Source organism: Babylonia areolata, chromosome 12 (genome assembly GCF_041734735.1).
Source record: "Babylonia areolata isolate BAREFJ2019XMU chromosome 12, ASM4173473v1, whole genome shotgun sequence".
NCBI lineage: Eukaryota > Metazoa > Mollusca > Gastropoda > Neogastropoda > Buccinidae > Babylonia > Babylonia areolata.
In genome coordinates, this window is record NC_134887.1 from 26,055,292 (window position 1) to 26,065,291 (window position 10,000).

The 10,000-nt window shown below is 46.0% G+C and overlaps 1 protein-coding gene across 1 annotated transcript in view; it reads right to left on the bottom strand.

The window, feature by feature from the left end:
- The window catches only part of LOC143287875 (LHFPL tetraspan subfamily member 5 protein-like), a 120,876-nt gene that overhangs the window by 10,859 nt on the left and 100,017 nt on the right, over window positions 1-10,000 (bottom strand). The window lies entirely within an intron of this gene.

The window sequence follows — 10,000 nt, forward strand, 5'->3', positions numbered from 1 at the left end:
GTCTGCCTGCCTGCCTGTGTCTGTCTATCTGTCTGCCTGCCTGCCGGTGTCTGTCTGTCTATCTGTCTGTCTGCCTGCCTGGGTCTGTCTGTCTACCTGCCTGTGTCTGTCTGTCTATCTGTCTGTTTGCCAACCTGTGTCTGTCTGTCTATCTGTCTGTCTGCCTGCCTGTGTCTGTCTGTCTGTCTGTCTGCCTGCCTGTGTCTGTCTGCCTGCCTTTGTCTGTCTGTCTATCTGTCTGTCTGCCTGCCTGTGTCTGTCTGTCTGTCTGTCTGCCTGCCTGTGTCTGTCTGCCTGCCTGTGTCTGTCTGTCTATCTGTCTGTCTGCCTGCCTGTGTCTGTCTGTCTGCCTGCCTGTGTCTGTCTGTCTATCTGTCTGTCTGCCTGCCTGTGTCTGTCTGTCTATCTGTCTGTCTGCCTGCCTGTGTCTGTCTGTCTGTCTGTCTGCCTGCCTGTGTCTGTCTGCCTGCCTGTGTCTGTCTGTCTATCTGTCTGTCTGCCTGCCTGTGTCTGTCTGTCTGCCTGCCTGTGTCTGTCTACCTGCCTGTGTCTGTCTGTCTATCTGTCTGTCTGCCTGCCTGTGTCTGTCTGTCTGCCTGCCTGTGTCTGTCTGTCTGCCTGCCTGTGTCTGTCTGTCTGCCTGCCTGTCTCTGTCTGTCTGCCTGCCTGTGTCTGTCTACCTGCCTGTGTCTGTCTGTCTATCTGCCTGTCTGCCTGCCTGCCTGTGTCTGTCTGTCTGCCTGCCTGCCTGTGTCTGTCTGTCTGTCTGTCTGCCTGCCTGCCTGTGTCTGTCTATCTGCTTGTCTGCCCGTGTCTGTCTGCCTGCCTGGCTGTCTGTCTATCTGTCGGCCTGCCTGTGTCTGTCTATCTGCCTGTCTGCCCGTGTCTGTCTGTCTGCCTGCCTGCCTGTCTGTTTGTCTGTCTGTCTGTCTATCTGTCTGCCTGCCTGCCTGTGTCTGTCTGTCTGCCTGTCTGTCTGTCTATCTGCCTGTCTGCCCGTGTCTGTCTGTCTGTCTGCCTGCCTTCCTGCCTGCCTGCCTGTCTGTCTGTCTGTCTGTTCCTTTTCCTCCTTCCCTACCCCGGGGTGCCTCTTTCTATGGACGCAGGTTATGACGAACTGCTTGATATATGATATGATGTGCTATGATATCGCTCTGGGGTTTAAACAAAACTTTATTCAGAAAACATGTCACACATGCACGCATAAACAGCACAGCAACAACAAGCCCACCGCACACACCATGCTCACATCGTGCTGCGGAAAGCAGCATCTCTTTCTCTCTGTCTCTGTCTCTGCCTCTCTGTCTCTGTCTCTCATTCACTCTCTCTCTCTCTCTCTCTCTCTCTCTCTCTCTCTCTGTGCGTGTGTGTGTGTGTGTGTGTGTGTGTGTGTGTGTGCGTGCGTGCGCGCGCGCGCGCGCGTGTGTGTGTATGTGTGTGTGTGAAGATTTGTGGTTTTTGCACGACAGAATGTAACACGTCGTTATATATATATATATATATATATATATATATATATATATATATATATATATATATATATATATATATATATATATATATATATATAGTTTACGTTTCAACATACGTTGTTATTTCTTAAATCCCACGACCAAATGCTTATCTATTATTGGTTGTAGTTTTTCTCTGTAGTATGATATAAGTGCTTACTTTTGAATGACCTGAGGATCTGAACACAACTTCGACAGAGAGTTTGAATATTTCTAGAGTGGAAAGATGTTCTTCCCAGCCTTCAATGCTAATGTTTGTGAGCATACTGACATGAGAGTAAATTTTGTCATTAGGCGGTTATTCCTGAAAGGGACATTAACAACATGAGTTTACGAGTACCCATTGACAATGGAAAAGGGGTGATGTCTTTAAAGTTTTAGTTCTATATTGAGGAAGTTTGAAAGGGGTGATCTCTTTAAAGTTTTCGTTCTGTACTGAGGAAGTTTGAAAGGGGTGATCTTTTTAAAGTTTTAGTTCCAAATTGAGGAAGATAACTTGGCGGTTTCAAGAATGGTCCTCGGCTACGCGAATTTCATACGTGAAAACAAACTGACACATAAACAAGCAAGACGGCACGAGTATTACCATCCAAACAGAACCATAGCCAGAAGGGCCTACAGGCTGCCACCCCCAGTGGTTATTAACCACAATGTCAAGACCACTCTCCATCAAAATCTGCTCTCTCTGGCTCCAACATCGATTCCTCTTAATATGCTCATTCTCTGCTCGTTAGAACGCACTCTTCTGTTCCCGAAAAATCCCCCCCCCCCACTTCCCCGCCTCCCATTCCTAACAACCGTGCCCCTATCCCCCCCGCCTTCATTGTATTTTCAATAGTGACGAGGGCTGGGGGTGACACCTTGCATCATTCCATTTCCCGCCTGGTGGGGCTCAACTAAACGGACCGGAAATACAATGACAAATCCACCGAAAGCCCCTCTCGCTCTAAACGGAAATCAGAATCGGAACTTCTTCACTGTGACAGCTGAAACTCCGTGAAGGCAGAGAGAGAGAGAGAGAGAGAGGGAGAGAGGGGGGGGAGAGAAAGAGAGAAAGAGACAGTGTGTGTGTACGCGCGAGGGAGAGAGAGTGAGAAAAAAGAAAAAAGAAAGAAAAAAACCTCCGCCATATCTTTAAACGAATTGCACTTCGGCGAAGGAACGAGGTGGAAAAAATGGCGGAGGGTTAGATCCGCAGCGAAGGGAAAGGTCCGCAGTTAATTGGATAATGTGTCACCAACACGCAGCCCGGAATGTGACTGGGGTGGGACAGGGGTCCGGGCCAGACTCCATAAATTGCCGCACTGACTCACTTCATTGTCTTGCCGCCCCTCTGCCACACAGTGCGTGCTGTGACTGGAGGAATCGGGAGGGAGAGATGGTGGAGAGGGGAAGGAGGGAGGGAGGGGGGGACAGGAGGGAGGGGGAAGGGAGGAGGGAGGGGCCCTATGGGGTAGGAGCTGGGGTTGGTTTAAATACAGCTTCCTTGATGAACCGTGCCTGATCAGAATATAACAAGACTTGAAGTCGGGGGAAAAAAATGACCTACACTTATTCCAAAGCATTGTGGAATTCCACAGACAGTTCAGTAGAGATGCACGGAATCGAAGAGTATGCGAACGGCAAGGGTTTACGGACGGTTGAACGTTTGAACCTTAAAGGATATCAGCGTTTAGAACCCTCCCCCACCGGCCCCCTATTTGCACACACACACACACACACACACTTACGTCACGTACTCACACATACACACGCGCATGCGCACACACATTATATGCTCTTGTTATTTCGAATGAAACAAATTCTCACAAATAGATATATTCAGTACGACAAATTCGTGAAAATGTGCAACAAAACATGAAAATACACTGTATTTCATGTCACAATGCATGTATCAAAGAATAACAAGACAGTGTGAACAAAGAGAGAGAGAGAGGGGTGGTGGTGGGGGGTGGGGGGGGTCGGCGGAGTTAGAGACAGGGATAGAGAAAAAAAATCATAGGAAAATAACGAACAGACGGACAGACAGACAGAGACAGCAACAGATACACACACACACACACACACACACACACACACAGAACCCTTCAAGAAGTTCAAATCCTGGCTACTCATTTCTGCTCATTTTCGAGTCGCTCAGTCGGGAAGCAACAGCGCCTGCGCAAAGGACAAGCCACGCCCTTAACTCAATCAGCTGATAGAACTGGCGGGAAGAGGGGGGAAGCAATTTTGCGCCACAAAATGGAATTGCTAAATACTTCTAAAACGAAATGAGGGTTGAGTCATCCGGACGGGGGCTGGCTGTCCAAGACGTTTCAAGGCCTGACCAAAGATTGTCCTTCCCCCAACCCACCCGCCCCCTCCATCTTCCTTCTCCAGCTCACCTCCCCCATCCCCTATCTCCACTCTCTGCCTTATTCATCCTTTCTCCCCCCCCCACCTTTCCCATCCACACTCCCTCCCTCCCTATCCCCTCCCCATCCCTCTACCCTTGCAATATTCCTCCACGTCCTTTCCTCCTGTCTTCATTTTCCGCACCATCCATGACGTTACTTTTTTTTCAGGGAAAAGAAAACGACGAGAAATTGTGAATGGGAAAAGAAAAGATTTTTTTTTTGAAAGGAAAGGAGGCGGGGGTGATGATGTGAAGGAGGAGGAAAGGGAAGAGGAGGAGGAGACAGAGAGGGAGACAGAGAGAGACAGACAGGGGAAAGAGAGGGGCATGGAAACAGAGAGAGAGAGAGAGAGAGAGAGAGAGAGATTAAATCCAGCTAAGGCCAATGCCCCCAGAAACAAGTAAACTGATCAGGGATCTGTATTTCTTCTCCCTAGTTCTAAAAAACAACAAACAAACAAACGAACAAACAAACATGTTGCAAGCGAATTGCCTGTTGTTTATTAATAGAATTTTCAAGCTGATGACATTTGCATTGAAATCCTCCAATCAAACACCTGAATGGGGAGGCGTAGAGTGGTTCAATACTTTACATGGGTTTTTAGGGTCAGTAAGGGATGAAGAGCGAGAGAGACAGAGAGGAGGAGAGAGACAGACAGACAGACACATTGACACACAGACAGAGATAGACAGAGACAGAGATCGATAGATAGATATACAGATATAGGCAGAGACAAACAAAAACAGAGAGAGAGAGAGAGAGAGGAGTCAAGCAAGGTCATTAAACAGTCAAATAAATCAGTCATGTTTTTCTTCTTCCTAACCCCGGACCAGATGCAAGCGAATTGTCTGTTGTTTATCAATATATATTCTCCAAGCTGATGACATTTGCATTGAAATCTGCCGTCCAAAGCCCTTGAAGAGGGATCAGTGCATAAATATTTACTGATTAGAAATGTTTTTATTCACAAAGAAGGAGAGGGACAGAGAGAGAAAGAGGAGAGACAGAGACAGAGACATAGGAACACACACAGACAGAGAAAAAACATATGCAGAGAAACCAGTACAAGACTGGCTAAATCTCATTCTTTTTCGCGCGGGGGGGGGGGGGGGGGGGGGGGGGGCGAAGAGAAGAGAAATCAGGCGTCTTTCTCAAATGTCACAGAAGGCAATCAGACTCAAATGTAGTCTCGCTGCCTGACAACCGAACCTTTGAAGTACCTCTTCTTTGTCATTTCTGCCTCAGACACTCTCTCTCTCTTTCTCTCTCTCTCTCTGGCCTTCAAGCGTTTTGACCGAACGCACGTGTGAGCCACACCTCTGGAGTCAAGTTCAACTTCATGATACTATGTTCACCAGTGAGTGTCAGATGTTGAATTTTGACTCAGATTAGTGTGCATGCCATATAAACTGATAACTAACATTGGTGGGTGTCATGTGATAAGATAATTACTCCAACTACAGAGTGCCATATTTAATTAAAAAAACAAAAACAAAAGAGGACTCGCAAGTACTAGAAATAAGCATCGCTCGACAGACATACATACATGTGGGCTGAGTTGAGAGAGAGAGAGAGAGAGAGAGAGAGAGAGAGAGAGAGAGAGAGAGAGAGAGAAAACACAATGCTACACCACCACCACCACGCATTGCACTATAGATAGGTCTGGTATTCTGGAGGGGGTAAAGTTGGGAAATTTTGTCAAAAAGCTGAGCCATCTCCCTCTCCACCCCCACACAGTCCCCCGCCCCTCTCCTCCTCTCCCTCCCCTACAACCCCTCCTCCCAACCGAGCCCCCCCTCCCCCCACTGCCCCCGCCCCCTCCCCCCCCCCCCTGCCCCCCTCCCCCCTCGATATAACCACCGGTAGCACGGCATCAGTGCGCGCGACTTGTGAGTCAGGGCATGGCCCTCTTCTCTTATTTAATGATGATCGGCAACACATCGCTGACCTCCTCTCTCTCTTCCCCCCTCCCCCCACACAACCCCCTCCCTCCCACGGGGGTATGAGAGGTGGAGGGTGGTGTGGGGAGAAGAATGGTGAGTGTGAGGGTGTGGCAGAGGGATGTCTCCATTCAAGATGGGGGCGTGGGGGTGGGGGATGGGGGGAAGGGGGGGGGGGGTGGAGTGGAGTTATTAATGACCCGGAGAGTGTGTGTGTGTGAGAGAGAGAGACTGTGAAAAGACCTTTTTGCTAGCTGAAGGGGGGAAGAGAATTTTAAGATAAACTTCTTTTTTTTAAATTTTGTTTTTCTTTTTATCTTCATTATCACTTTTTTTTCTCTCCTCTTTGCCTCCCCCCCCCCTTTTTTTTTCTTGGGGAGAAAGATGATTCATGCCACCCATATCTGTCTCTCGCTCTGTCTCTGTCTCTCCCTGTCTCCCCCCTTCTCCTTCAATTCTTTCTCTCTCTCTGTCTCTCTCTGTTCGCTTCTCTGTCTCTCCGTGTTTCCGTCCGTTAGCTCTCTCTCTCTCTCCTTTTATACAATATATATGTGTATATTCATATACATTTATATACATATATCTGTATCAAACCACAGAAAAGGGAAACGACAAAACAGAACTTCCGTCATTAAATATTCATCTTAAAAAAAAGGGGGGGGGGGGAGGTGAATAGTTGGGGAAAAAGGGAGGTGGGGTGGGTGGAGAGATAAGAAATGGTAAAACTTTGGAGCAGGATAATATATATATATATATATATTCATTTTTTCGTGCTTTCGTTGTTGTTTTTTCTTGTGCCTGCAGTGCATGGTTTTTCCCACCACCCCCTCCCATCCCCACCTATTCAGGGCGGGATGCAAGCAAGCCATAATGTCCGTATTCCTTTACTGCCTTCATTAAAAACGAAGAAAAAAACAACAACAAGAAAGAAACAACAACACAGACATATCGTTTGCTCTCTCTCTCTCTCTCTTTCTCTGTCTCTGTCACTGTCTGTCTGTTGGTGTGTGTGTGTGTGTGTGTTGGTCTGTCTGTCTCTCTTTCCTTCTAACTTCTTGTCTCTCTGTCTCTATTTCTTTCTCTTTCTCCTTGTCTGTTTCCGGTTGTCTACATCTGTATCTTCTGTCAGTCTCTGTTTGTGTGTGTGTGTGTGTGTGTGTGTGTGTGTGTGTGTGTGTGTGTGTGTGTGTGTGTGTGTGTAAGGAAGGAAGGAGAGAAAGACAGAAAGAAAGAAAGACAGAACGTCTTCACGAAGTGAAGAACACTGTTCAAAGCGTGCAGGAAAGGATGAAGACACACAATTGATTTCTTTTCCACCTTACCAACAATAAAAAAAAAAATGTTTTGTTCTTTCTGTTCTTTCATCTTCTGCCCTTTCTTGTTCCATTTGTCTGTCTGCCTGTCTGATTTGGGGTTGTTTCCTTCTTTCTTTCATTCCCTGTTACTCCATTCCTTCCTTCCTTTTTCTTTTTTTTTTCTTTTTGTCTCTTCCTTTCTGGAGTCATTTCCTCACTTCTTCATTTCAGTTTGTTTTTTGTTATTTTATTCATTCTCTTTCCTTCCTTCCATCCATAGTTTGTTTATTCTTTCTTTTATGTCCTTCCTTGTTTCTTTTCTGTATATCCTTTGTCCTTTACTCTTTGTTTTAAGTGTCCGTTTGATATTATGATATGATATGACATGATGATATGATAATATATGATATGATATATGATAACATATGATAATACATATGACAAGATATGATATGGACACTTATACAGCGCACATCCTCGGCCGGAGACCAAGCTCCAACCGCTTTACAAACACGGGGTCATTTGCACAACAGGCTGCCTACCTGGGTAGAGCCGACTGACAGCTGCCACTGGGCGCTCATCACTTGTTTCCTGTGTCAGTCAGTCAGGTTTCATTCAAGCACCCCCACATACTCCAAAGACAATGTAACACTTTACGCGTAGGACCGTTTAGTTTATTCACCCTGCCATGTAGGCAGCCATACTCCGTTTTCGGCGGTGTACATACTGGGTGTGTTCTTGTTTCCATAACCCACTACAGGATCTTTAACGTGTAGTATTTGATCTTCTGCGAGCGTATAGACACGAATGGTGTTCGGGCACTAGCAGGTCTGCACATATGTTGACCTGGGAGATCGGAAAAATCTCCACCCTTTATTGTATTGTATTGTATTTCTCTTTTTGTCACAACAGATTTCTCTGTGCGAAATTCGGGTTGTTCTCCCCAGGGAGAGTGCGTCGCTATACTACAGCACCACCTATTATTTATTTTTTTTTTTTGTGTGTATTTTTTCCTGCGTGCAGTTTCATTTGTTTTTCCTATCGAAGTGGATTTTTCTACAGAATTTTGCTAGGAACAACCCTTTTGTTGCCGTGGGTTCTTTTACGTGCGCTAAGTGCATGCTGCACACGAGACCTCGGTTTATCGTCTCATCCGAATGACTAGCGTCCAGACCACCACTCAAGGTCTAGTGGAGGGGGAGAAAATATCGGCGGCTGAGCCGTGATTCGAACCAGCGCGCTCAGATTCTCTCGCTTCCTAGGCGGACGCGTTACCTCTAGGCCATCACTCCACTGAAGGACTGACGGGAATCGAACTCAGGAAACTCTGGCGAGAATCCAGCGCTGTGGCCGTCTGACCACTGCACACGTCATTTCTTACCGTCTGACCACTGCACACGTCATTTCTTACCGTCTGACCACTGCACACGTCATTTCTTACCGTCTGACCACTGCACACGTCATTTCTTACCGTCTGACCACTGCACACGTCATTTCTTACCGTCTGACCTCTGCACACGTCATTTCTTACCGTCTGACCTCTGCACACGTCATTTCTTACCGTCTCACCACTGCACACGTCATTTCTTACCGTCTGACCACCGCACACGTCATTTCTTACCGTCTGACCACTGCACACGTCATTTCTTACCGTCTGACCTCTGCACACGTCATTTCTTTACTTTCAGTATTTTTCTGAGTTTATCTAATTCGTTTCTTGACTCCATTCTTCTGTCCCATATTTCCTACTTTCTTTTTTTTTACCCTTTAGAAAAAACCACAACAAAAAGCCCAGACATTTCATTCGTTTACTTCACATATTTTCCCCTTCATTCCCTCCGAGAAGGGATCAATCATGCATGAGGGCACAACAGACAAAACAAACAACAACCGACAACGAAAACAAAGGCAGAGAAAGAAAAGAAGAAAGAAAAAAAGGAAGGAAAGAATTAAAGACGGGACAGCAAGAGTAGAATGAAAAGAAGAAAGAGAGAAAGAAAGTATGGAAGAAAAAACAACAACAACAACATTCAGTGTGGAAAATGATGTGGACATGAAGTGAAGAACTGTGTGATATTAACGCAATTATTTTTTTGCTTCCAATTTGCTAAGAATCTTTTCTTTCCTCCCATACTTCTTCCCCCCCCCCCAATCCTTTTCTTTTCTTCTCTCTCTCTCTCTCTCTTTCTCTCTCTCTCTCTCTCTTTGTTTCCTTCTTTTATTCGGGTTACGCTGCTGGTCAGGCATCTGCTTGGCAGATGTGGTGTAGCGTATATGGATTTGTCCGAACGCAGTGACGCCTCCTTGAGCTACTGAAACTGAAAATGAAACTATCCCCCCCCCTTTTTTTTTTCTTAATTTCTTTATTTCCTCATTCTTTCTTGGTTTCTCTTCCTTCCTTTCTCCAATTTTCCTCCTTTCCTTTTCCACTTCCTTCATTTTTCTTTTCTTCTTTCTTGTCTTCTCTGCCTTTCTTTCTGCCATCATCTATTCTTTCTTTCTTCTTTTTCTTTCTTTCTTTTACATCATTCTTCCTTCTTTTCTTCCTTCACCTTTTGGTTCGTTTTTTCCTTCTATCTTTCCTCCATTGCATTCCTTCCCCCCCCTCCCTCCCCCACCCTCTCCCCGCTTTGCTTTTTTTTTTTTTTTGGTTCTTCTTTCCTTCGTTTATTTTGTTGTGCTGTGTATGTTTTTTTTGGTTTTTTGTTGTTGTTGTTTTTGTTTTTTCTTTCCCTTCATCTCCCTTACTTTCCCTCTCTCCACCCTTAAGGAGGGATTAATCATGCATTTTCAGCGCCAAGGACCCCAGGGATGAAAAACGAAGAAAGGAGAGACAGGAGAGAAAGATAGAAAGAATG